Source organism: Amblyraja radiata, unplaced genomic scaffold, assembly GCF_010909765.2.
Source record: "Amblyraja radiata isolate CabotCenter1 unplaced genomic scaffold, sAmbRad1.1.pri scaffold_887_ctg1, whole genome shotgun sequence".
NCBI lineage: Eukaryota > Metazoa > Chordata > Chondrichthyes > Rajiformes > Rajidae > Amblyraja > Amblyraja radiata.
Window position 1 is genome coordinate 13894 of NW_022630887.1, and position 7454 is coordinate 21347.

The following is a 7454-nucleotide window of genomic DNA, read 5'->3' on the forward strand; positions in this document are numbered from 1 at the left end:
CTGACCCTTTGAACGTTTGTCTCTGACTTTTTGATCCTTTGACTGACCCTTTAACACTGACCCTTTGACTCTGACCCTTTGACTCTTACCCTTTGGCTCTGACTCTTTCTCTGACCCTTGGTCTCTGAACCTTTAACCCTTTGACTAACCCTTTGACCTTAACCCTTTGACTCTGACCATTTGACTCTGACCCATTGAATACTCCTTTAACTATGACCCTTTTATTCTGACGCTTTGAACCTGAACCGTTGACCCTGACCCATGGACACTGACTCCTTGACCTTGACACATTGACTCTTTGACTCTGACCCTTTGACTGACCCTTTGACCTTGACCATTTGACTCTGACTTTTTGACCCTCTGATTCTGACTCTTAGACCCTGACCCTTTGTCCATGAACCTTTGACTCTGACCCTTTGACTCTGACCCTTGGTCTCTGAACCTTTGACCCTGACCCATGGACTCTGACCCGTTGACTCTGAACATTTGACCCTGGCCCGTTGACCCTCCCCCGTTGACTCTTTGACTGACTCTTTGACACTGACCCTTTGACTCTGACCTTTGTTTCTGACCCTATGAACTTGACCCTTTGTTTCTGACCTTGACTCTGACCTTTTAACTCTGACCCTTTGATTGACATTGACTCTGACCCTTTGTCTCCCACCCTTTGACCTTGAGCCTTTGATTCTGACCATTTGACTCTGAACCTTTTACCATTTCACTGACCGTTGAACTATGACCCTTTTACTCTGACCCTTTAAATCTAACTCATTGACTCTTTGACCCTTTGAGTTTGACACTTTGACTCGGACCCTTTGACATTTTGACCATGACCCTTTGAACCTGACTTTGACTGTCCCTTGTACTCTGGCCTTTGACTGACACTTTGAATATTTGACTCTGATCCTTTGACTCTGACCCTTTGCTTCTGACCCTTTGACTGACCTTTTGACTCTGAGCCCTTGTCTCTGACCTTTTAACCATGACCCTTTGTCTCTGACCCGTTGACTCTGACCCTTTGAACATTTGACCCTTGCCCTTTGACTATGACCCATTGACTCTGACCCTTTGACTCTGTCCCCTTGACCCTGACCCTTTGTCACTGACCCATTGACTCTGACCCTTTGACTCCTACCCTTTGGCTCTGCCTCTTTAACTCTGACCCTTTTAATATGATCTTTTGATTCTGACACATTGACTCTGACCCTTTGACCCTGGGCCTTTGTCCCTGACTCTTTGACCCTGACCGTTTGACTCTGACTGACCCTCTGACTCTTTGACTCTGACCCTATGACCCTGAACCTTTGACTCTGACCCTTTGACAATGACCCTTGGTCCCTGAACCATTGACCCTGACCCTTGGAATCTGAACCTTTGACCATTTGACCTTAACCATTTGACTCTGACCGTTTGACCATTTGACTCTGACCCTTTGACTGGTCCTTTAATTCTGACCCTTAGAAATTGAACCTTTGACCCTGCCATTGACCCGTTGACCCTGACCCTTTGTCCCTGACGCTTTGACCCTGTCCCTTTGAATCTGAACCTTTGAACCTGCCCCGTTGATTTTGACCATTTGACTCGGACTTTTTGACACTCTGACTTTGACTGACCCTATTACCCTTTGATCCTGAACCTTTCACTCTGACCCTGCGACTCAGACACTCAGTCTCTGATCCTTTGACCCTGACCCTTGGACTATGACCCGTTGGCTCTGAACCTTTGACTGACCTTTTGACCTTGACCCTTTTATTCTGATCCTTTAACTCTGACCCTTTGACCCTGACCCTTTGACCCTGACCCGTTGACCCTGACCCGTTTATTCTTTGACTGACCCTTTGACACTGACCCTTTGATTCTGAACCTTTGTCTCCGACCCTTTGACCTTGACCCTTTGATTCTGACCCTTTGACTCTGACCCTTGACTCTGTCCCTTTGACTCGGACCCCTTGTCTCTCACCTTTTAACTATGACCCTTTGTCGCTGACCCGTTAACTCTGACCCTTTGACCATTTGACTCCGTCCCTTTGACTCTAATCCGTTAACTCTGACTATTTTACTCTGACCCTTTGATTCTGAACCTTTGACCCTGACCCGTTGACCCTCACCCATTGACACTTTGACTGACTCTTTGACTGACCCTTTGACGCTGACCCGTTGACTCTGACCCTTTGACTCTGACCCCTTGACACTGACCCTTTGACTATGCCCCTTTGTATTCGACCCTTTGACCTTGACCGTTTAATTATGACCCTTTGACTGACCCTTTAACTCTGACACTTTGACTCCGACCCTCTCTCCGACCCTTTGTCCTTGGCCCTTTCATTCTGACCTTCAGCTCTGACACTTTGACTCTTTGACCCTTTGACTTTGAAACTTTGACTCGGACCCTTTGACATTTTGACCATGACCCTTTGTACCTGACCCATTGACACTGACCCTTGTACTGTGAACATTTGACCATTTGACTGACACTTTGACCTTAACCCTTTGACTCTGGCCCTTTGACCGACTGATCCTTTGACTGACCCTATGACCCTTTTACCCTGAACCCTTGAATCTGACCGTTTGACTCTGACCCTTGGTCTCTGAACTTTTGACCCTGACCCTTGGACTCTGAACCTTTGACTGACCCTTTGACTCTGACCCTTTGAATCTGACACTTTGTCCCTTTGACTCTGACCCTTTGAGTCTGACACTTTGACTCTGACCCTTTGACCAGGACCCTTTGAACCTGGCCATTTTGCCCTGACCAATTGACCCTAACCCTTTGACTGGCCCTGTGACTAGGACCCTTTGACTGACCATCAGACTCTTTGACCATTTGACTCTAAGACTTTGACTGTGACCCTTTGACTCTGACCCTTTGACTGACCCTTTGACTCGTACCCTATGACGTTTTTAATCTGACCCTTTGACTGATCCGTTGACTAACCCTTCGACCCTTTGAATCTGAACCCTTGACTGACCCTTTGACTCTGACACTTTGACTCTGACCCTTAGTCTATGTCCCTTTGACCTTGACACTTTGATTCTTACCCTTTCACTCTGACCCTTTGAATCTGACTCTGACCCTTTAACTCTGACCCTTTGACTGACACTTTGATTCGGACCCTGTGACCTATTTTCCATGCCCCTTGGAACCTGACCCTTTGACTCTGGCCCTTTGATTGACCCTTCACTCTGATGCTTTGACTCTGACCCTTTCACTGACCCTTTCACTTTGACCCTTTGACTCTGATCCTTTGACTCCTACCCTTTGACTCTGACTCTTTGACTCTGACCCTTTGACCCTTTTAATATGACCTTTTGTGTCTGACACTTTGACTGACACTTTGACCCTGACCCTTTGTCCCTGACTCTGGCCCTTTGAATCTGACACGTTGACACTTTGACTCTGGCCCTTTGACTGACCCTTTGAATCTGACCCTGTGAATCTGACACTTTGTCCCTTTGACTCTGACCCTTTGAGTCTGACACTTTGACTCTGACCCTTTGACCTAGATCCTTTGACCCTGGCCTTTTGACCCTGACCCATTGACACATACCTATTGACCCTGCCCCTTTGACTGACTCTGTGACTAGGACCCTTTGAATCTGTCCATTTGACTCTTTGACCATTTGACTCTAAGACTTTGACGGTGACCCGTTGACTCTGACCCTTTGCCTCTGACCCTTTGACTCTGACCCTTTGACTCGTACCCTATGACGTTTTTACTCTGACCCTTTGACTCTGACACTTTGACTGACCCTTTCTCTTTGACCCTTTAACTCTGACCCTTTCACTTTGACCCTTTAACTCTGACCATTGACTCTGACCCTTTGAATCTGAACCCTTGATTGACCCTTTGACTCTGACCCTTTGACCTGGACCCTTTGACGCTGACCCATTGACACAGACCCATTGACCCTGCCCCTTTGACTGACCCTGTGACTAGGACCCTTTGACTCTGTCCATTTGACTCTTTGACCATTTGACTCTAAGACTTTGACGGTGACCCGTTGACTGTGACCCTTTGACTCTGACCATTTGACTCTGACCCTTAGACTCGTACCCTGTGACGTGTTTACTCTGACCCTTTGACTCTGACAGTTTGACTGACACTTTCACTTAGACCCTTTAACTCTGACCCTTCCTCTTTGATCCTTTAACTCTGACCCGTTGAATCTGACCCTTTGACCCTTTGAATCTGAACCCTTGATTGACCCTTTGACTCTGACACTTTGACTCTGACCCTTTATCTATGACCCTTTGACCTTGACCCTTTCATTCTTACCCTTTGACTCTGACCCTTTGACTCTGAACCTTTTACCATTTGACTCTGACCGTTTGACTCTGACTCTGACCCTTTAACTCTGACCCTTTGAATCTGACCCTTTGACTGACACTTTGACTCGGACTCTTTGACCTATTGTCCGTGACCCTTTGAACCTGACCCTTTGACTCTGACCCCTTGTCTCTGACCTTTTAACCATGATAATTTGTCTCTGACCCGTTGACTCTGTCCCTTTGATCCTGGCCCTTTGACCGACCTTTTGAGTCCAAACCTTTGACTGACCCTTGACTAATCATTTGTCTCCTACCCTTTGACTCTAACTCTTTGACTGGCCCTTTGACCCTATTAATATGACTTTTTGAGTCTGACACTTTGACTTTGACCCTTTGAGCCTGACGCTTTGTCCCTGACTCTTTGACCCTGACTGACCTTTTGAATCTGACACGTTGACTCTTTGACTCTGGCTCTTTGACTGGCTCTTTGACAATTTGACTGACTCTTTGACACTGACCCTTTGACTCTGTCCTTTGTTTCTGACCCTTTGAATTTGACCCTTGATTGACCCTTTGACTCTGACAATTTGACTGACCCTTTGTCTATGACCCTTTGACCTTGACCCTTTGATTCTTACCCTTTGACTCTGACTCTTTGACTGAACCTTCTACCGTTTGACTGACCTTTTGACTCTGACTCTGACCCTTTGAACCTGATGATTTGACTCTGTCCCCTTGTCTCTGGCCTTTTATCCATGATTATTTGTCTCTGACCCGTTGACTCTGTCCCTTTGGTCCTGGCCCTTTGACCCTGACCCATTGACTCCGACCTTTTGACTCCGACCCTTTGACTGACCCTTGACTCTAATCCTTTCACTCCTCCCCTTTGGCTTTGACTCTGAACCTTGACCCTATTAATATGACCTTTTGAGTCTGACACTTTGACTGACCCTTTGACCCTGACACTTTGTCCCTGACTCTTTGACCCTGACACTTTGACTCTGACTGACCCTTTGAATCAGACACGTTGACTCTTTGACTCTGGCCCTTTGACAATTTGACTCTGACTTTTTGACCCTCTGACTGACTCATTGACACTGATCCTATGACCCTGAACCTTTGACTCTGACCCTTTGACTCTTAACCTTGGTATCTGAACCTTTGACCCTGACCCTTGGACTCTGAAACTTTGACCCTTTGACTGACCCTTTAACCTTGACCCTTTGAATCTGACCCTTTGACCATTTGACTCTGATCCTTTATCTCTGACCCTTTTACTCTGAGCTTTTGAATCTGAACCTTTGACCCTGAACCTTTGACCCTGACCCGTTGACTCTTTGAATGACTCTTTGACCCGGACCCTTTGACTGTGACCCCTTGACTCTGAACCTTTTACCGTTTGACTCTGACATTTTGACTCTGACTCTGACCCTTTAATTCTGGCCCTTTGACTGGCACTTTGTCTCGGACCCTGTGACCTATTGTCCATGCCCCTTGGAACCTGATCCTTTTACTCTGACCCTTTGACTCCGACACTTTGACTCTGACCCTTTGACCCTTTGACTCTGATGCTTTGACTCTGACCCTTTGAATCTGACCCTTTCACTTTCACCGTTTAACTCTGACCCTTTGACTCTGATCCGTTGACTCTGACCCTTTGACCCTTTGAATCTGAACCCTTGACTGACCCTTTGACTGACACTTTGACTCTGACCGTTTGTCTACGTCCCTTTGACCTTGACCCTTTGATTCATACCCTTTGACTCTGACCCTTTGACTCTGAACGTTTTACCGTTTGACTCTGACCTTTTGACTCTGACTCTGACCCTTTAACTCTGACCCTTTGACTGACACTTTGTCTCGGACCCTGTGACCTATTGTCCATGCCCCTTGGAACCTGATCCTTTGACTCCGACACTTTGACTCTGACCCTTTGACTCTTTGACTCTGACGCTTTGACTTTGACCCTTTAACTCTGACTCTTTCACTTTGACTCTTTAACTCTGACCCTTTGACTGACCCGTTGACAGACCCTTTGACCCTTTGAATCTGAACCCTTGATTGACCCTTTGACTCTGACAATTTGACTCTGACCCTTTGTCTATGACCCTTTGACCGTGACCCTTTGATTCTTACCCTTTGACTCTGACTCTTTGACTGAACCTTCTACCATTTGACTGACCTTTTGACTCTGACTGCCCCTTTGAACGTGATGATTTGACTCTGTCCCCTTGTCTGTGACCTTTTATCCATGATTATTTGTCTTACCCGTTGACCCTGTCCCTTTGATCCTGGCCCTTTGACCCTGACCCATTGACTCCGACCCTTTGGCTCCGACCCTTTGACTGACCCTTGACTCTAATCCTTTGACTCCTCCCCTTTGGCTTTGACTCTGACCCTTTGACCCTATTAATATGACCTTTTGAGTCTGACACTTTGACTCTGACCCTTTGACCCTGACGCTTTGTCCCTGACTCTTTGACCCTGACACTTTGACTCTGACTGACCCTTTGAATCAGACACGTTGACTCTTTAACTCTGGCACTTTGACAATTTGACTCTGACTTTTTGACCCTCTGACTGACTCATTGACACTGATCCTATGACCCTGAACCTTTGACTCTGACCCTTTGACTCTTAACCTTGGGATCTGAACCTTTGACCCTGACCCTTGGACTCTGAAACTTTGACCCTTTAACTGACCCTTTAACCTTGACCCTTTGACTCTGACCCTTTGACCATTTAACTCTGACCCTTTGACTGATCCTTTAACTCTGACCCTTTTGCTCTGAGCCTTTGAATCTCAGATTCAGATTCAGATTCAATTTTAATTGTCATTGTCAGTGTACAGTACAGAGACAACGAAATGCATTTAGCATCTCCCTGGAAGAGCGACATAGCAAATGATTTAAATAAATAATAATAAGTGATAATAAGTGTCCGGGGGGTGGGGGGGTGATTGGCAGTCACCGAGGTACGTTGTTGAGTAGAGTGACAGCCGCCGGGAAGAAGCTGTTCCTGGACCTGCTGGTTCGGCAACGGAGAGACCTGTAGCGCCTCCCGGATGGTAGGAGGGTAAACAGTCCATGGTTGGGGTGAGAGCAGTCCTTGGCGATGCTGAGCCTTTGACCCTGACCCGTTGACTCTTTGACTGACTCTTTGACCTGGACCCTTTGCGTCTGAC

The 7454-nt window shown here is 46.8% G+C and overlaps 1 long non-coding RNA gene across 2 annotated transcripts; it reads right to left on the reverse strand.

Annotated features, from left to right (window-relative positions):
* Positions 1-286: 286 nt before the first annotated feature.
* Positions 287-845, reverse strand: LOC116970442. 2 transcript variants are annotated; one of them, XR_004411142.1, is made up of 3 exons: positions 835-845; positions 456-559; positions 287-329 (listed from the first exon to the last, which is right to left on the reverse strand). It is a non-coding gene; the product is annotated as an uncharacterized LOC116970442 (long non-coding RNA). The 2 variants fall into 2 exon arrangements; XR_004411141.1 differs by having other exon boundaries at positions 777-835.
* Between the last annotated feature and the right edge of the window lie 6609 nt (positions 846-7454).